Genomic DNA, 21,100 nt, shown 5'->3' on the forward strand with positions numbered 1-21,100 from the left:
GTGAATCTCGGCCCATGGCAGCGTTTTTGGCAGCAGATATTCAGCCCATTAAGATGCAGATCTTGACCTAGAGCCTCAGCGTTTTTACATCAATTCTCAGCAGGTACATCAGCCATTAAAAACGCAACCAAAGAGGTACAGTAACTCAGCGTTTTTCCCCTTAGCATGACCCCCGATCAAGACATTCATTTTCAGCCATAAAACAGCAGTACCACAGTCATTTTCAGCCCTAAAACAATCCAAGAAATTCAGCATAAGGAAGATCACAGATTTCAGCCTCAGTCGCCGTCGCCATCACCGTCGTTGTCATCGGCATAGTCCAACTTGCATCAGTCCATTGCATTCGCATTGTACACATTTGTGCAATCAAAGTAGAACACTCTCGCTGATGAGAGTGGGGCCTTCGGAGGAGGGTTGTACAACCTCTCGGGTGTCGTATCTCTTCTCTCTCCTTCTCTCAGTCTCATTCACTTGCACGCACAATATCCACTCACTTTGTTCGTGATCACAGCACTCCATAAGACGGAAAGCTCTCTCTTTCCCTAAGAACTAAAAGGAACCTTGAGCAATAAAGATCACTAATCTTGAGAAAATACAACATTCATTCTGCTGCACCTAACATTTCGACACCAAGAGGATTGTTCTCCGATCCTCCCCCATCCCCATCTACACGACGGATTGCACCAAATCCTATGGAGGCTTTGGTCAAGATGATGATGGAGATGATGCTACAACAAGAGACTCAAAGTGCCGCCATGGATCGAGATCGAGAAGAAAGAAGGGCAGCTATGGAGCTTGAGCGTGAGCAAGCACGCGAAGCTCAACGCATAGCGACCGAAGAGAAGCGCGTGGCTATGGAGTTAGAGCGAGAGGCGCAGAGAGACCAATGCATTAAGGAGTTGGTCCTACAGGTACTCTCCTCAAAGTCCGAGCCACTCAAGGAGGTTTGTGTCATCAGGTAGCACAGGTAGAGGCGAAGATTCCAACAATCCAATCACTGAGAAGTTGGCGTTTAGTAAGTATGATGGTAAGATGGATGCTTCTTTGTTTCATTCTTGGTTGCATCAATTTAATGCTTAACTTTGCGACTGTCAAGAAAACAAGTAACAGTAAAGTTTTGACTGTTTCCGTGTACCTAGCGGGCGATGCCATTAATTGGTATCAAGCTTGGCAAGAGTCACAAATGACTGAGCATCTTGAGCATGCCGAGGAAGACGTACCCCTCTGTTTCAGTTGGGTTGACTTCCAAGACAAGTTGAAGGCTTGCTTCATGCCACCATAGTACCTTGATCGGTTATAAGAAGATTGGCGTGGTCTTAAACAAAATGGATTCCCTGTTATGTCTTTTTCTAACCGTATTTTGTAGATTGGCGTTCAATTGCGTAAGTCGGATGAGGATCGCAAGGAGGCTTTCCTCTTTGGGTTAGACGAGTACATCAAGTTTGATGTACAAGTTTTCAGTCCTAAGGACTATAATGACGCCGTCAGAATCGCCTTAGCACAAGAAATGAAGCACAACAAAGGCAAACCGAAGAAAAACAAGTCGAGTACTTAGCAAGACCAACCGAATGATAAGCACGGTAATGACGATAATTCTTCTTCTCAATCTTCTTCTACACCTAGAGCAAAGAAGTCTCACAATGATGATAAAGGAAAGACTAAAACTCAAGACACCCCTAAGTTGACGCCTGATGAAAAATATGCTCAAGGAATTTCAGGAGGTTGGTTAACTCTTGAAGAACAAGCCGAATATGCACGAGACAAAAGATGTTTTGAGTGTCACACTAAAGGTCACATGAAACGAGATTGTCCTAAGAAAGAAGACCCTAAAGAACTCACAAAAGAACCCACAGAATCCACATCATTTGTGAATGCACTTAGTGAGCACACTAATGCGTCTGAAGTTTCTCATGATCATGTAGATGAGTCTCTCATGCTATGTTATGGTCATGTGAATAGTACACACATTGTGATCTTGTTTGATTCGGGTAGTATGCATGATGTGAATAGTGACTCTCTTGTGAAGAGCGTACGTTTAGAAGCTCTCCCCATAGATCCCATTGTGATCTCTGGATTTGCTCTTAGCATGCACTCTTCTCACGCATGAATGTCCTGATGTGACAGTCTTAGTTCAAAATGTCGATTTTCATTGTCGTTTTGTGGTTTCTCCTCTCACAGGATGTGATTTGATTTTTGGCATTAAGTTGTTTAAGGTTATAATCCACGCATTGGTTGGAAAGAAAACTCTCTCTCTCTCTCTCTCTCTCTCTCTCTCTCTCTCTCAGCTGAAGGAGCACCTCCCGTGGTCCTTCGCTGTGACAAGAGCATTCCATCTTTGCCATTAGTCTCTTACTCTCATGATTCCCAAGAGGTCAAAACTCGTAGTATGATTGTTTCTCTCAATACACAGTCCCACAGTCTAGAAAAGCATGAGTCATTGTATGAAAAGAATTCTCTTGCTGTTTTTTCTTCTCCGAAGCACGACATGCATTTTTTGCATGATAGAGATGTGATTGTTCGCAAGGAGCAATTTTAGGGTTTGGATGATGATGTTTCTAGAAAAGCTAACCTCATTGCAGATACGATCAGTCACACATGATCGATCTTGGCTCTCGAGTCGAGGTCCAAGGAACCCACTCAAGAAGTATTGTGTGTTCGCACGCATTGTTCGAGTTTCTCAATCATGACTATCTCTTGTATTTTTGTCACCGTCTTTATGTGTTTCCTTTTCACAGGCATGCCGTATTGCACGATGCACATGATTCACTCACGGATGAGCACGGATGTATGCGGATCATTCGAGAAAAGATAAAGATTTTGCATTCGAGGAACTTGCATTGCCTCACGATTGTCTGTTTTGTCAGTCGCTTTTGCATGTTCATTCTTTGGCATGACACATGCAGAGAAAAAGTACGAGCACAATTGTCCATCAAGCATTGGCAATTCCGTTGTGACTTGCCACAATTGATAGGTTTAGGTCGAAAGGTGAAGTGTTGATCTCAATTTTGACATGTGTTTGGTGAACGGTTTGGCACTCCGTCACTTTGTTCATCTACATTGCATGCACACTTATTTAGGGAGAATAAATTTTTTCCAGTCACTCTACATGGAACAAATATGTTTATGGTTTTGATTTTGAAGTGGTTTAGGAATTTTCCGTAGCGGAGATTCTTGAAGAAAATGGACCCACGACCACAGACGAAGTTGGAGCATTGGAGCCACAACAGTTCATTCTGTGTTGCTTTCGGTGCGGCCCGAAGAAGCAAGCATTGCAAACCTTTATGAAGTTCAAGTATTGATCGATCCATGCAGCAGAGTGGGCCGGTGAAGAGCACTTCGTAGGATCCCAGGAGCTGTTGGCGGACTTCACGAACGCCATACAGCTCGATACTAGTATCTCACCTTGAAAAGGGGGGGATGTCACGTGCACATTTAACCCTATGTGTACGTGGACAAGCTGTTCCTACTTCTAGGGTTTAGGTAGCCTAGGAAGTGTTCTGGCAACCTTGTGAGCGTGTGTGCAAGACGTGCATGTCCAGGCACTTAGAGTAGATGTATCCCTCTGATTGCACAACCCAGGACGATTAGCATCGGTAGCCAGTACCAAGCATGAGCATTCCCCATTGCATGAACCTAGTTTTGTGCGGGTGGGAACCACCTCTTATAGGCCACTTAAATTATAAAGTGACTTATTAATTATCCAGAATCGTGGAGGCTAAATTGACCTTGCTCGACCCAGGAATTGACAGCTATATAGGAAGGCCCTGGGCGCTAGAGAGAAGCAGAAGACAGGAAGGGAGCGCAGGCATCAGGCGCACAGGCCTCCCAACGTTTTTTCAAGCAGTTCAGCCCAATGTTTTCAGCATAAGGAAATCAGCGTTTTCAGCCCACAGCCCTCAGCATTTTCAGCTTCCAACCTTAGCCTCGCGAGAACCCGCAACAACCATTGCAGATCCTCGCCGGTTGTCCCATCTACACCCAGATCAGCCTAGCGTTTTCAGCTTCAGCAAAATTCAGCCAGCGTTTTGCAGTTCAGCCCAAACCAGCCAGCGTTTTTGCATTTCAGCCCTTGCACGACTCGATCGGAGTCGGCGGTTGCTCATCAGCCCCGTAGTACCGCCACAGTTGCAGATCCATAGCAAAGCATCTAGCGTTTTCAATGTTCAGCCTTGACGCCGTCGTCGTCGACATCGCCATCGTCATCATCGTTGTCGACATCGCCATCGTCGACATAGTCGTCCTCAAGTACCACAACATCTAGAAGCGTTGTACCAGACTTTGTGCAATCTAAAGCAAATACCTCTCTAGCAATAGGAGGGAGGGGGGGGGGTTTTCGGACCCCATCTGGTGTCGTCTCTTTTCTCTCTCTCTAGCACTCTCTCACAGTTTGCATGCCACTCGTGTTTTGGTCATTGCACATTCTCTCATTAAGTCAAGGAAGGCTCTCCCTTTCCGCCAGTAAAAGGAACCCTGAGCATCCACTGATCACTCATCTTGAGCCATACACCATCATTCACTTCCGCTGCACATTACAAAGTCTCTTGAAACCTATCAAAGGTAAGGTGCCAGTCGACAGGGAGCCTGGCGAGCAACCTAAAGTAGAAGAGAGCGAGGAGATACTCGTTCTTGAACAGATACCGGCGCACATGGAAAGTGAAAGGTAAAGTGATATGGCGGTTCTTGGTGAAATTCAAGAACTATCCGGCATTGGATGCAAAGTGGATGGAGGAGGAGGACCTGGCAGATACTCCTCAGATACTCGAACTTTACCTTGAGGCTTTTGGTCTAGCTGTGTCTATTTCGAGAGATCCCGTAGATCAGCAGGGTTGAATCTGGTGCAGTGGGACTGCACAAGAGGGGAGTTACTCCGCTCCTTTGTCACAGATTACCCAGATGGAATAAAGTCACTGATTTTCCGTTGGATTTCAGGGATACTAATGTGCTGACAGTATTCTGCTTTATGACTTTATGAATGAAAAACTTTGAAATGGGAACTCCCGGAAAATGAATATGATTTATGTCTACTCTCTCATATGATTTTGTTTGAGTGCAGGATTGAAAGGCGAAATGATTGCAGCATTTCGTTGGGTCTTCAGTGGCCTGATACGTCAGCAGTTTGTGACACATTCAACCCATGAAATTTGGGGGTTTTCATGTATTAGTGCAACTTTGCTCAGTGGAGCCCAATTTATTGACATTGGTGCACATCTAGACGCGTAAGATTTGGGTTTTTGCAAAATTTTGCTGAAGTTGCCAATTTTATCCTCTCGAGATCATATATTAATGCGATTCCAGCAGGTTGGTCAGTGAAACTTTGGGGCTTCTGCTGAAATTTATGGATTTTGGCAAAATTGATGCGTGAAATGCACTTTAGGGACATTGCTAGAGTAACCTTTGTGTTGCAAGCAGTGGGATTATCTCCCACTTCTGAGTTTTTTGAAACATTGTAGAGAATCTTTGGTGATCTACGTATCAGAAGGTGCTTTGGTCGCATATGTGTGCAATACCCATGCTGGGCAGTTCCATTGAGTTGATGTATTGCTGAATATTCATGTTGCAGCAGTTTTGGAGATCATTTGCAGATCTGGTATTGTCGCAGATGTATTTTTGGTGCTACTGTTGAAGTGGGAGTTACCTGGCAATGGTGTATGCATGAAATATATACTGAAATTTCAATTTTGTTGCTGAAAATCATCCTTTTCTATTGTTGTACATATATTTGGGCACAGCGACACTAAATCTTGCTCTTCTTTGCTGATATTTTGGGCTGAGTTTGGCTGAATACTTAGCTTACTGTTTGCTATTAAAAATTGCATCATTTCTTTGTGTTTTGCTGAAGAACGGCCACAAATGCTTCTAGTAGCAATGACACTACATCCCTTCTTGAAATCAAGAGGTTTGATGGCACTGGCTTTGACCTGTGGAAAAACAAGATGCAAGGCATTTTGTTTCTTGAGGATTGTGATGATGCTCTCTTGGAGACTAAGCATGTATCTATGACAAATAAGGATTTGGCTAGATTCAATAAGAAAGCCATTGCCTGTATTAAAATGGTTGTGTTTGATGATGTACTTATAGACATTAAGCATTTTGATACTGCCTATGCTATGTGGAAAAAGTTAACTTATGAAAATACAACTCCAGTGAATCAAGTGCACTTTATGCGCAAACTTGTGAACATGGAGTTGGATTGAGTCTAAGCCAACATTTGAGCATGTGAGTGCTTTCACAGGAATTTTGAGTCAGTTGGAGGTTTTTGGTTTGCAGCCCTTTAGTGATAAATTGAAGGCTATTTTCTTGCTGATGACTTGCTTGACAATTCGGAAGCCTTGGTTGTTTCACTTAGCAACAACCTTGCTTTAACCTTTGATGGTGTTAGGGGATCTAACCTCAATGAGGAGATGAGAAGCAGTGGTTCAATGAGGAAGGGCAGAGAAGAGGGATAATGCTGCAAATAGAGGTAAAAGTAGAAGTGAAATCAAGGGCAAACAGAAGATGTTACTTGCTATCGGTATGTTCGTAAGGGCATAAGAAGCTCGATTGCAGGTACTACAAAAGGGAACAAGAAAGAAAAAAACAGCAAGGAAAGAAAAAGGAGGATGATAAAAAAGATGATGACAACGCTCGCTGTTGCTCCAGCTTGTCTGCGCAACCCCACCCCCCCACTCCCCCCCCCCCCCCCCCCCCCCCGGGCACCCGCCCCCTCTCGCCATCGCTATCCCCTCCCCCCTCCCTCCCGCCTCGTGTTGTGCGCCAACCCGGCAGTGTGCTGTCCCCCAGCCAGCGCCACGTGCCCCCGCCTGCCTAATCCGTCCCCCCCTCCCCCCCTTTTTTTTTCCGTTCTGGCAGCAATGCTGGTGGGCTGATTTTAGCTCGTTGGCAAATGCTCCATCACCCCTGTCGCTCACCTTCTTCCATAGTAGCAGACACGAATGGAGACTCATGCTACACCACAAAGGGACTGTGACGAAGCCCCCTCGACCGACCTCGCAGAGCCCCCCATTCGACTTGCTCTGTCGCCAGCAGAGCAAGCGAGCCTCGCAGTAGAGGTGGAGCGCCTCCAGGCCACCTCTGTCCTCTGCAAGATTATTGGCAGTCATCCCAGTCGAGGAGAGGTACGCGACCTTCTGCAGGCCCGCCTTTTAGCAGAGGTGGGGAAGATCATTGACATCCAACTTCTCGGACGAGGATACTATTAGATAGAGTTTGAGACTCTCGAGATGGTTGCCATGGTCATCTCGATGAGCCCGTTGAAATTCGAGCGGTTAGAGCTCATTTCCGACAGTGGTGCCATGGGTTCGATCCATCATCGAATGTTCTTGTCCAGGAGGCAGACTTGCATATTTCGATATGCTTCCCTGGCTTGCGGAGGGAGTACTTACCGCTTATTTCCAGGATTGGTTCCGAGATCGGGACAGTCTTGGAGACCTCGTGTACGACAACTTCAGTTGCAGCCAAGGCTACCGGCGTGCCTTCAGTTCGCGTCTTGGTTCGTGACACTCTCTCCCGAAGGTGGTCCTTCTACCTAGGGTGAGTGGGGGATGGTTACGCCAGAGGGTGGAGTATTCGGGACTCTTGAACCAATGCTTCATTTGTAGAAAGATGGGCCACTTAGCGAAGGCCTGTCCTTGCAGGAGATCTCGATCCACAGCGCATGCGCATCCTCCCAAGGTTGAACATACCCAACGGACAGGTACCCAGGACACACAGACCGGTACCTCGACAGAGGCCAATGATCAGCCAGCTGACGGTTGGTAGCAGGTGCCCTCTTGCAGCTCAACAGCATTGGGTTCAGACAAGGAACTCTTTTGACCCCCTTCAGCAGGAGCCCCTTGAGGAGGCCCCCTCCACTGCAGCTCCTCCACCGCCTCCCCCCCCTCCACCTTCTCCGCTCCGCCGCCTCCTCCTCCTTCCCCCCCACCCCCACCTCCTCCTCCTGCTCCTCTCTCCCCGATGGGGCCCTCAGTCTCATCTCCCGACCCATCTCACGCTCCTTCTCAGACGCAGGGGACTAGACACATCTGTAGCGAGACGTTCTCTTGGTAGTGCTTTTTGCTACATCCCCACCTGAGGACGCCTCTCTTGGTCCAGACCTCTGCTTTTGTAGTAGTCCCTCGTGGTTTGACCAGCTTCGACATTCGCAGACGATGGGACTTCTTTGATTGTACATCCTTGGTGACCCTTCTTCCAACTTGAAGAAAGCTTGCTTTCGAGTTCATGTCCTCTTCTTAGCAGCCCGAGGCTCTGAGGGTCTGGATACAACGGTAGGTTTCTCCTTTCCGTTATGCGGTAGGGACCATACAGAGTGGACGTTGCACACAATTCTTGACTGGCTCCAGGTCCAAGCTATTGAGGTCTCACACACACAGGGGACCTAAGAGTGACAGATTTGGTACAGACACTTTGGCCTTTAGCCAAGTTCAGTGTGACGTCGCCGGATGTAGCCGGTTGCAGGCACATTGTGGTACACTTGTATGCTGACACTCAGAGCCCCCCTTGCTATGTATTTGTAAATGAGGATTCTTAGACAGAGGATGTAGCCATACGGACTGCACGCTCGGCTTGGGCTTGGGTGGGACAATCACTTCATCAGCGTTTTTCTAGAGGTCGCTCGAATGCGGATTATTCTCCATTCAAGCCGACCTCTAAGATAGCGAGGTTGGCTGCTGCTACAGCATCTGTTTTTTCTGACCAACTCCGTAAGGATCGTCTCATAGAATGTGTAGGGATTAGGAGGGCCCTAGGTTCAGCGTCAAAGGGGTCGGTTGCGTTAGGAGCTTCAACGATGCCTTGTGGGTGGTGAGATCGATATTCTTATGCTACAGGAGCATCATCTCAGATTTTGCTTGGTCGCTACGAGACATTTTGGTCAGCTGCATTTGGACTTGCATGTATCCAGGGAGGGGTATGTATGCTATTGCGGACTCATGGCAGCAGGCCATTGTGGGCATTATGCCAAACAGGGCTCAGTGGATTACTATGCAGGTTCAAGGTTTCCTCATGGGCATTTTGAACATATGCGTCCAATGTGGCAAGTGCACGAGAGAGTTTTGGTCTCATATTGTAGAGTCTTTGCCGCATGCAGAGCAGTTTGTTGGGGGAGACTTCAATATGTTGGAGGATCCCTCTGACAGGATTGGAGGTGGTCATGCTACTGTGCACGGGGCTGAGTTGGCAGCTTGGGAGCGCCTATGTATGACTTTGAGGCAGGGTAGAATCCGTACGTACGTACGGTACCATTCCGTACTGTACAATCATACGGTGCGGTACAGTACGTAACGTACGGTACAATACGGCATATATATATATTTTTGGGGCGTTTTCAGCTCGGACAAATTCCGCTAGGGAGGCTTTCAGATGGGCTTATTAGTGTGAAGGGGGAGAAGCCTTAGGCTTTTTTAATCGACCACTGTAGCAAAAGAGTCTCTGTTCTGTTACAGAGAAGTCTGCAGAGCAGTGCACAGAGTCCTGCAGAGCTGAGCTACGCGCGTGAAAAGGTACTGCTTCTGCCACCATGCACTCCGTACTCTTCTCGCACTCCGTACTCCTCATGTGTGTGCACTCTTTTGCATTTGCAATGTGCAGGATTCATTATGCCGCGTAAAACCAACCCTAACTGGTCGCTCCACACCAATGTTTTGAGCATCATCACGACCACTTCTCAGCAAGGTTCTGGCACACGCTTATGGCAATGCAAGTATTGTGGGGACCAATACACCAGCACTATTACGCGAGTCAAAAAGCACTTGACGGGCATCGGGTGCACTGATCAAATTGGTGCATGTGAGAAAATACCACCACCTTTGAGGGAGCAGCTTATTTAAGAGTATTTTCCTGTTGGTGCTCCTGGTTTGAGAGGTGCTCCCAGCACACAGGATGCTTTACATGATGCTTTTGTTGGAGAGCTAGAGTCTTTAGGTGCGGAGACAGAGGTTGGAGGAGGTTCGGCCTCCATGCAACCCCCTACTTCCAGGAAGAGAGCACGTGTTGGTGGTGAAGGTGAGGATTCCTTGCCACGTGAAAAAGGTACATCTGAAACACCAACGTAGACCACTTTGCCTAGTCGCATCTCTTCTCAGGCTTGGGTGAAAGAGCGTCAGAGGGTGGCAGAGATGGAGATATGTCGCACTCTTATTGAGTGCAACATATCTTTCAATGTTTTGCGCACAGATCAGTGGAAAAGAATGGTAAAAGCCATTGCACAGGTGGGGCCTACTTAGACATGGACAAGTCTTGATTACACAAAGATGCGCACCACTATGTTAGATGAACAGAAGGCCTTAATTGAGAAGGCACTTACGCCTGTGAAAGCTTGATGGAAGGAGTTTGGATGCACCATTATCTCAGATGGTTGGGCAGACATACGCAGACGACACATAATCAATATCCTTGTGTCTTCAGCTTTGGGCACCTATTTCTTGCGTACTGTGGATGCAGGAAAAGCAGGGGAAAAGATCACGGCTGAGTTTATTTTTGGTCACATCAAAACAGCCATAGAGGAGGTTGGCAAGGAGAATGTTGTGCAGGTAGTGACAGATAATGCAGCTAATTGCAAGGCAATGGGATTTATGGTGGAGCAACAGTTTCCTGGCATAGTGTGGACTCCATGTGCTGCACATTGTTTGGATTTGCTCATGGAGGATATTGGCAAACTTTCATGGGTGCAGCCCATAGTTGCAGATGTAGTCAAGGTCACCACATTCTTTCGCAAGAAACATCAGGCTCTTGCTATCTTCCGCAGCCATAGCACTTTGGATATGGTTCGACCTTCAAAAACCAGGTTTGCCTACATTTACTTGGTTTTACAGAGGCTCTACAAACTTTGAGATCCACTACTACAGACAGTGGTGGATCCAAAATGGCGAGGCATGTCAAGATCGCAGGATGAATCTACAAAATACTTGCAGAGGCGGATCCTTGATGAGAGCTTTTGGCAGGAAGTGCACGCTCTTTCAGTGGCACTCAAGCCAGTCTACGTCCTCCTTCGATTGACGGATATGGAGGGATCGACCTTGGGACTAGTCTATCATCTGTTTATGCAGATGAAAGACCACGTTTCCAAATGCGATTTGTTGACTATTGATCGGTAAGGGTTCCTCATGTTCTAATGGTTGTCTGTTTTAATCATCAAGTCTAAGTTATAACTTGAGCCGTTGGACTTTCATGAGCCGTCCCATACATGCGATGGCTGCCATGCTTCATCCTCTCTATAGGTCGCCAGAGCTATGGAGTGATACCTTGCTTAGCACAAAACAATCAGAGTATGTTGGGCTCATGTTTTCAGAGGATGATCAGCTTGGGATAGACAAGGAATTCACCAACTACATGAATGGCATTGGCGCTTCTTTCACGACAGCAGTTTCTTTGAGGAAGGAAGCCACAAAGTATCCTTTGACGTGGTGGCACTCGTATGGGAGAGTTGGTCTTCCCAACCTCTCACGCATTGCTCTTCGTATCCTTTCTCAGGTTAGGAAACTGCCATCCATGATTACATTGTACAATGTATATATCATTTTAAGCTTCTAACTTCATCTTTATATTACTAGACACTTGTCACTCTCTTGCTGACGATTGCGCTCTTGCTTGAGCACTGAGCAGGATTGCTCGGTTGGAGCATGTGAGCGCAATTGGAGTGCTTACTCTCTCACACGAAGATTCGAAATCGCCTTAGCACTTCTCAGTTGGAGAAGTTGGTGTATTGCAGAGCCAACATGAGGCTTGTGCGGAGTTACCATTCTTTGGGGCAACCCAAACAGGTAATTATCTTGATGTTGGCTATTGTAAACTCAACCTGCAAGCATATGCCATAAATAAGTCAGTTTAACTTTATTTTACTCTTAAACAGGTTGATGCGACAGAGCTGAAAATGGTAGATGATCCTAGACCAGAGGAGGTGGACCGACAGATTAGAGACGAGCAGGAGCAGATTGTTAGAGAGCTGCATAGAGAGCTCGAGAGCGTGGATCGTCGTGTGACTAGATCACGTGCATGAGCTCTTAGCCTTCCTCTACGCACGGTGGGAGGAGATCCAGACACTGTGAGACGAGAGAGTATTCGCAGGGGGAAGCTTCCTATTCGCTCCATTTGCAGGCGAGCGAATGAAGCTGTCTGGCTCATCCATGCAGAGATTGCTGATATGCCTGAGGAGGCTTGTGGTGCAGAGGTGCTTGTACCAGAGTTGACATATGCTGAGCCTGACCCTGAGTTTGATGAGGAGGGCAATGTCCTTGATGATGGGGGCTTGCTCTCTACCGACGATTCATCTTCCGCATCTGACATAGACTTTTGAGGCCGCACGTCTTAGTGCACACTGGTGACTACATGCTTTTGAGGACAGGCTGCAACAGACTTTTATTGTTATTATGGCATTGTAGTATTTCACAGTACTTTGTTTTGGATCTTGATTCAGTTTGTATGGTATATGCCTACTTTTGGCTGATGCCATGGACATGATGTTTGTAGTTGTTATTTGGTTTTATGATTTATGGTCATTGGTTTTCTCATTGAGTATTGAGTCTTGAGTCATTAAGTTTTATGATCAATATGTTCATTTTAAGCATTGCATTGTTAATGAGGTTGAATTTTGAAAGGTCTGTGAACTTAAATTTAGTGTAATTGTCTTTTTTTACAAATGGTACGTACCTATCACGTACCTAAAGGTTGGTTCAGTACGGAAGTACGTTCCGTACGTACCTAAACCGTACCGTACACTACGTACCTTTCCACCTTGCTTTGAGGGTTTTTGATGTTTGGCAGCACTCGGGCTTTGTGAGGCCCCCAGACAACTTGTCTTTCTCTCGCTCTGACCGCAGAGGACGAGGAGTGAATCTATCTCGGATAGATCGCTTCTACGCCAATGACCATATTTTTGTACATGGGGAAATCTGTTTGCATCCTAGCAGGGACTACTTTTTCCGACCATGTGCCAATGATTCTCACCGTGACAGACAGACAGAGGAAGGGGGTGCGATGCTACGCATCCCTGAGAGGATCTTGCTGGATCCAGAGCTTAGAGAGCGAGTGGAGGCACTTTGGTGAGAGAGCTTGGACACGCAGGACACCCTTGTTGGTAGAGTGGCCGCTGGCGTGGCTGAGCTCAGTCGCTTCTTCCTCTAAGGAGTCTGCAGCTCGCTTGGCTGCAACCAGGAAGGAGCAGCAGCGTCTCCGATGGGGCATAGTTTCCTTGCAAAGGATGCAAGAGCAGCATCTAGACAGTCCTTGGTTGGAGGAGCAGATGCAACAGGCTAGAGAGGAGGTGGCTAGCATTGAGGAGCAGAGGCATGAGTTTGCCTTCCAGCGGCAAGCATCTCAGTGGATCCGGATGGGTGACAGAGTTACTGGGGAGTTTTTTGAGACGGTGGGGCCATGCCATGCGCACACGAGTGTCAGCTAATTGAGGAGACCGGATGGGTCAGTTGCTTCCGAGCCTGAGGATATGCGTGCACTTGCTACTGATTTTTACCGTGTTTTGTTATTAGCTGAGCCTCGGTCAGAGCGTAAGGATGCATGCAGAGAGCTGATCTTGGCACAGATGCCTTCCTTGCCTTGTTTTATTGAGGAGATGCGACAGAGACTTGAGCTCCCTCTCCAACTAGAGGAGCTCCATAAGGCCCTTAGAGCACTCCCCCGTGGTAGTTGTCTAGGGAAGGATGGTTTGACTCCCAGCTTCTTCTTAAGAGTACTGAGACTTGCTTGGTTCAGATCTTTGCAACGCATTCCAGTACATTTTGCACATTGGCGAAATGCCTGACAGCATGAGTGAGGGCATGATCTACCTTATTCCCAAGGAGGGAGGCTCCTTGGATGAGATTCGACAATGGCGACCCATCACTATCCTCAACTCATCCTACAAAAATTCTGGCAAAGGCTCTGAGCTTTAGGATTCAGCCACTACTCGAGAGCATTATACATGGGACCCAGACAGGTTTAATCAAGAAGCGTAGTATCCTTGACAACATCTTCACTTTTTGGGAGGCGTGCGTCTGCGAGGAGAGGATTTGGTGATACTCCTCGATTTTGAGAAGTCCTGCGATAGAGTTGATTGGGACCTCCTAGAGGGCTCTCTACACAGGATTCGTTTCTTAGATGATTGGATCAGAGGTGTGTCTGCTCTCTACAGGCGTGCGCACAGTCAGGTGCTCTTGGCAGGGGGAAGAGGGGAACGCTTCATGCTCACGCATTCGGTCAGACAGGGTTGCCCTCTAGCCCCCTTCCTTTTTCTGTTCTATGTTGAGACGATGAGCAGATTCTTGACTTCTCTGCAGGTTGGCTTGCGTCACACGTGGTCTCGAGCTCCCTATTAAGGCAGATGAGCTACTTGACGCTGAGTTTGCCGACGACTCAGTCTTGTACTTGGAGGGCTAGGAGGCAAATCTACACAGGTGTGAGGAGGCTCTTGAGGTGTTTTATTGTGCATAAGGAGCACCGATCGATTGGAGGAAGACAATAGCTTTTTGGGTTGGCAGTGCTCCTACTCTTGATTGGTTGCCAGGTGAGGGTTTTAGATGGATTCCCCCAGGGACTGCAGTTAGCTATTTGGGTTGTCAGGTTGGCGTGGACTTGTCCCCTGAGCAGCATACTGCTCCCCTCCTCCTATCCATTAGGAGGAAGTTGTTGCATTGGATCTTAGCACGACTCTCTTTGGCAGGCAGAGTTGTAGTGGCCAACCAGGTGTTGTTGGCTACTATGTGGTACATCATGTCTTGCTAGATCTTCTCGAGCTCCTGTATCAGCCAGCTAGAGAGGCTGATCAGGAACTTTCTTTGGTGAGGGCACGACACTCAGCTAGCCTAGGCCAAAGTAGCCTGGCAAGCATAGCATAGTTACCTGGAACGGAAAATTGGAACGGGAACGCGGAACGACAACATGCATAAAATGCCATTCCTTGTTTTGGATACTCACGTGTGGAACACGGAACGAGGATCCGAAACGGGAAAGTGGGATGGGAACGGGGAATGGAGACCTGAAAATGGCCATTCCCTATAACTATGAAGCATAGTCATAAGGGATGCGTCCCAAGGGAAGGGGGACAGGGCTCAAATGGATTTTTAGTGTAAAGAAGAGGGCGGGACGGCAAGTGGGGACGAGAAGCCCAAAAATGGGCATCCCCTGTGACTATGCTGGCAGGTCATCACCTTACCATGTTCTCAAGGGGGGCTTGATATCATAGACCTAGCACAACATAACAGAGACCTTCTAGGGAAGTTTGTTGTCAGAGGACTCCTTCCAAGGGAGGAGCCCTGGAAGGTTTTGCTGCTTCATCGGCTTCGAGATCAAATCCCTCATGCAGGAGGCCCTTGGAGCCCTTTCATGAGGTGGATCTTTATAGAGATGCACAGAGTTGGTTTGAGCAAGAGATTGGAGGATCAGTTTGCTGCGAGCCTGCTTCGGTCTTGGGAGCAGCTGAGGAGAGGCCTGGAGCAGCACCAGCCCACTAGCACGGAGGAGCGCTTGAGAGAGCCCCTAGTTTGGAACCCCTTGGGTAGCACCCAGAGAGGTTGCCTGGTTGGTAGCCGGCCTCATGTTTCTTGGGGTCCCATGGCAGAGGGCCAAGCCCGCACTCTCGGCGACTGGCTTCAGTTCTCAGGTTTGCCCGAGGAGACACATAGCATCCAGTTACGAGGCATGAGAGGAGTGCAGAGCATGTGCTAGGACATTACAGAGGCTTTACCAGCTGATTGGCTTACCCCTCTAGAGACGGCAACTGACAGCAACTCCTAGATGGATGGGGGCCTTCACACCACTCGAGGTCCTCATCGAAGTTCGTGCTTGCTCGAAGTCCATACCCCCCATGTTTTTTATGATCTAGCAAGGAAATGCTGAAAATCAGCCATCTGGTGATGGTGTGCAAGCTTGCTATGCAAAATGAGATGAACTCTCTGTATGCAAATAGCACATGGGAGCTTGCACCTTTGTCCGAGGGTGGGAAAGCTATCCCTAATAAATGGGTTTGCAAAGTGAAATGTATTGATGGGAGCCCAAGTATAAAGAATGGTTGGTTGCCAAGGGCTTTTCACAAAAGGAAGGCATAGACTTCCAAGAGGTCTTTTCACCAATGGTGAAAATATCTTCTCTCCTTGTGTTGTTTGCTCTCACTGCGCGCAGAGTTGGACCAAATGGATGTGAATATTGCTTTTCTTCATGGTGACTTATATGAAGAGCTGTAGATGAAACAGCCAAAAGGTTTTGTCATTCCAAGAAAAGAGCATTTGGTTTGTAAGGTGAAACGCAGCTTATATGGGTTCAAACAAGCCCCACGACAGTGGTACAAAAAGTTTGACACCTTCATGCTCAACCATGGATTCAAACACAATCATTTAGATCACTCTTTGTACACTAAAATGGTTGATGATGGAAGCCTTATTGTGCTAGTCTTATATGTGGATAATATGCTGATTGTAGGAAAGCATAAGAGTACTTTGAACGCTCTAAAAAGGCAGCTGAGTTCAGCCTTCTCAATGAAAGATTTGGGGGCAATTGAACACATTTTGGGCATGCACATCAAAGGATATAGAGAGAAGCACCTGTTGTTTCTCTCACAAGACAAGTACATTAGCAAATCACTTGACAAATTTAATGTGGCTGACGCTAAGCCTCTTGGTGTGCCTTTATCGCCACATACAAAGCTTAGCAAAGTTGATTGCCCAAAGGATTATGTAGTTGCAAGTGCTATGACGGGTATACCTTATGCATCAGCTTGTGGATCTTTGATGTATGCCATGGTTGCCACTTGGCATGCCATTTCTCATGCAGTGGGAGTTGTCAGTAGATTTATGTCTAATCGTGGCAAGCCACATTGGGAACCAGTGAAATGTATCTTCAGATACTTAAAAGGTTCACAAGAGAAGTGTATATGCTATGGATAGGGTACACTAGAATTGCAAGGATTCTGTGATTTGGACATGGCAGGAGACCTTGACACTAGTAAATCTACCAGTGGGTGTGTTTTTACTTTAGCCGGTGGGGCTATCTCTTGGTGCTCAAGGTTATAGAAAATTGTGGCAGTGAGTACTACAGAGGTTGATATATTTCAACCACAGAGGCTTCTAAAGAAGCTATTTGGCTTGGCCGTCTGGTCAGGGATTTGGTCTTTCTGCACGTGCTCCAGTGCTTGGTTGTGACAGCCAGAGTGCAGTATGTCTGGCTAAGAATGCCATGTTTCATGCAGGCACCAAACACATAGATGTTCAATACCATTTCAACGACAGGTCTTGGATGATGGTCTTGTCACACTGACTAAGATTAAAACCTAAGATAACCCTGTAGATATTCTCACTAAGAGTCTTGCAAAGGCTCAACATGAGCATTGCTTACAATTAGTGGGAGTTGGTTAGCTTAAAGGTACCACTTCAGGCCTTTTAAGTGGGAGGTTGTTGGGCATAAAGGCCCTTCCTCTCTATGTATAAACGTATACAGGTGTGTTCATATACAGGTGTAAACACATCCTTACGTGCGTTCAACTTCTCACAGCTTCTCTCTGCTGCTCACGATTCTGCCTCATACTCCACATGCGCTTTCTTCACACCCCCTACATGAGCATCAAGCTATGTACCTTGTGTCACGTAGGCATTGCACTTGAGTCACGTGGACAAGCTATTGCTCTTGGTCAACATCAGTCTTAGTTTGTATAGCTTAGGACCTAGCTTGGCAACTTTGTGAGCCTCTAGGACGTGCATGATTAGGCAGGTCATAGTTGCATACCCTCACTTGCATAGTATAGTTACTTAAGCATATAGGTTCATGAACAGTCACTTAAGTCATTTACTAATAAGTGACTGTGACATGACATTTATAAAAAGTAGGTAGGGAAAATGGCTAAAAACCTATAAAAGAGTCACTTGGCCTTCAATTTTAAGCATCTCAGAACACAGTTCCCATAGAGGGCAACCAACGCCCTAGCACCAGCCATATCCAACATCTTCGCCATCAATACCCCCAACACCAACAATCCAATACCAACGTTTTCAGCACCTACGTCCTCAGCATCAAATTCAACCTTGCGTTTTTGGACCAGTTCAGCCTAGTGTTTTTCTCATATTTTTGCATCAATACCAGATGCCATTAGCATCAACATTCAGTATTCAGCATTTTCAGCATTGGAGCGTTTGTGCAAGTAATCTAAAGCAAGTACTTGCTCTCGCAACAGAGCAAGGGGGTCCTTGAGGGTGGTTGGGACTCGACATGTGGTGTCATCTCTCTTTTCTCTCTCTGCTTCTCTCTTTCATTGTGTTCAATTCAGTCTCTCTCAAGTGAATAAAGTAACCTTGTGTTTGTGCAAATTACTAGATCTGAGCTAAAATTCTCAAACCCTTTCGTTGCACGTGACATTGGCATCTGAGCTTTGGACGTGCTTCGGCTTTGCGAACTCAAGTGAAGAATTAAGAACCCAAGCAGAGCTGTGAACCCAAGGAATCTCTTTTAGAATGTTTTTTCTCTCTATTTCAAAGAAGTTGCGTGTGCCTGGCCTGGACTAATACTTGTTGCCTACAAATATTAGCCACTCCCATCTTTATCGCTATGTCTTGGATACCCTTAAGGCCTAATCTCCTCATCATGAATGAAGATCGGCATTGGATACACGAAGATCCATATCTTGATCACCAAGATTTGCTTGCCTTGTATATGGAAGGAGTTGGAGACAGGATTCCTAACCACCTTTTGCATTTGCATTTGCATGTAGCGTGCATCCACTTCCACCGACATGGCACCATTGGTGTTAGGTGCAGTGGAATGAATGTTGTATTTCTCAAGATTAGTGATCTTTATTGCTCAAGGTTCCTTTTAGTTCTTAGGGAAAGAGAGAGCTTTCCGTCTTGTAGAGTGCTGCGGTCACGAACAAAGTGAGTGGATATTGTGCGTGCAAGTGAATGAGACTGAGAGAAGGAGAGAGAAGAGATACGACACCGAGAGGTTGTAAAACCCTCCTCCAAAGGCCCCACTCTCGTCGGTGAGAGTGGTCTACTTTGATTGCACAAGGTGTACAATGTGTATGCAATGGACTGATGCAATTGGACTATGCCGATGACGACGACGGTGATGACGACGGCGACTTCGGCTGAAATCTGTGAACTTCTTGGTGGCTGAAAATGACTGTTTCTTGATGGGTTCATGGCTGAAAAATGACTGTTTTTGTCGGGTCGAGAGGATGATGAAAAACGCTGGACTTTTTGCTCTTTCTGCTGCGTTTTTGGAGATGAATGCTTGGCTGAAAAACGCTGTGACAGCAGAGGTTTCTTTGCTGAAAATGGCAGTTTTCCAAGTGCTTAATAACTCCTTACCCGGCCTCGGTAGTCTGCTACAATTTGCTTGATGAAATCGCTGAATTGGCTGAGATTTTCCTGGCGTTAGTAGTGGCCAAAAACGCTGATGTGACCAATGGGAAAAACGCTAGCTTTCACTGCTTGCTGGCGATATCTGCATGGGAGGAAAACGCTAGGGCAGCCAGAAGAGTGGGCGATTCCAAGATGAGGATGATGCGGGGGAATGGGCCTCACCAAGTTGCTTGGAGAGGGTCTTGCTGAGAGAGGGAGGGAAACACCTGTTGCTTGGTAGCCTGCTGTGCTCCTTGGCTCATCTCTGTTTTTCAATGCTGAATTTGCTAATCAAAATGCTGAGTGTTTGCAGACCTGTTGGCGTTAGTGCATGGCTGAAAAATCTCTGAACTTGCAGCAGTCTTGGGGCTGATGTCTGGTGAGCAAAAACTCTAATGTTGGTGGTCTTGGCGATGATGCGGGGGGGGGGGGGGGGGGGGGGGGGGGGAAGATGCGGGGGATCTGGTGTTGCCGCGGTACTGCAAGAGGACATGCCGGCTGAGGTCTATTTCCAAAACGCTAGGCTCTGATGGTGTAGGTGATGATGCAAAGCCAAAACGCCAGGCTTCTGGGGGGTACTGCTGAGAAGTGACCTGTTGAGTGGGAAGCTCCTGCTGCCTCTTCTGCCAGAAAGTGGGAACTTTGGTTTGCTTATATATTAACTTAGCAAAATTGCCCTACCTACTTTTGTTGGAAAGTCACTTAAAAATAATAAGTGAAAATCCCAATAAATAGGAAAATAGGCTAAATGCACTGGAAAATTCCCCTAACTGATGCTAATGGATTCTGATGGGAATTCCGATGATCATGCTGTGTGCAACCGGAGGATATGCATCTTATGCTAAGTGACCGGGCATGCACGGTCTACGAATAGACTCACAAAAGTGCCAGATCACTGCTAATCTAGACTTGACTAAACTGACTGAACCCTGCTATGGTGTAGCTTGTCCACGGACACATAGGGTTGGGATGTGTCACGTGACAATTGGATATACCTCCCAGCATCCTCACTTTTGTCTTCAGCCACAATGTTTTTGCGACCTGACTATTTGGGCGGTAGCACTTGCTCGCACGGCAAGAGTAAGTATCAAGGCTGGTATTGTGCGACAATAGTAAGGCTACCTAGGAACTCGGTTGGTTGGTGTTTACATCACAATAGTACCTACATCCATAGTTTCCATAAGTCTAGAGGCGTTTTCATTGATCTATGCATCCACAAGCATCAGAAGCATTCGGCATCAGAACTATAGAAAGCATCAACAAGAAGAAGTTTGGCAATTGTGTCTCATCTTTAATGGGGGGTTCATGTGCCCATCGCCGCATTGCACTTGAGCTACATGGACAAGCTATTGCTACATGCTAGCATCAGCCTTAGTTAGAATAGCTTAGGATTTAGCTTGGCAATTTTGTGAGCCTCTAGAAGGACGTGCATGATCAGGCAGGTCATAGTTGCGTACCCTCACTTACGTAGTATAGTCACTTAAGCATACATGCATATGAAGAGTCACCGAAGTCACTTATTAATAATCGATTGTGACATGACATTGATAAATGTAGGTAGGGAAAATGGCTAAAAACCTATAAAAGCCCCCTGGCTTTCAATTTTAAGCATCTCAGAACCGAGTACCCGTAGAGGGCAACCAACGCCCTAGCACCAGCCATATCCAGCGTTTTCGCTATCAGCACCCTCAGCACCAGCGTTTTCAGCACCTACGTCCTCAACATCAGATTCCACCTTGCATTTTTGGATCAGTTTAGCCTCGGGTTTTTGTAGATCCCTTCAGCATCAT

General features: G+C 46.8%; 1 protein-coding gene across 2 annotated transcripts in view; it reads left to right on the forward strand.

Moving 5' to 3' along the window:
• Positions 1–21,100, forward strand: part of LOC147445985 (uncharacterized) — a 70,512-nt gene that overhangs the window by 45,044 nt on the left and 4,368 nt on the right. The gene's annotated exons all lie outside the window — the stretch shown is intronic.

Source organism: Adiantum capillus-veneris, chromosome 12 (assembly GCF_014529385.1).
Source record: "Adiantum capillus-veneris isolate H3 chromosome 12, ASM1452938v2, whole genome shotgun sequence".
NCBI lineage: Eukaryota > Viridiplantae > Streptophyta > Polypodiopsida > Polypodiales > Pteridaceae > Adiantum > Adiantum capillus-veneris.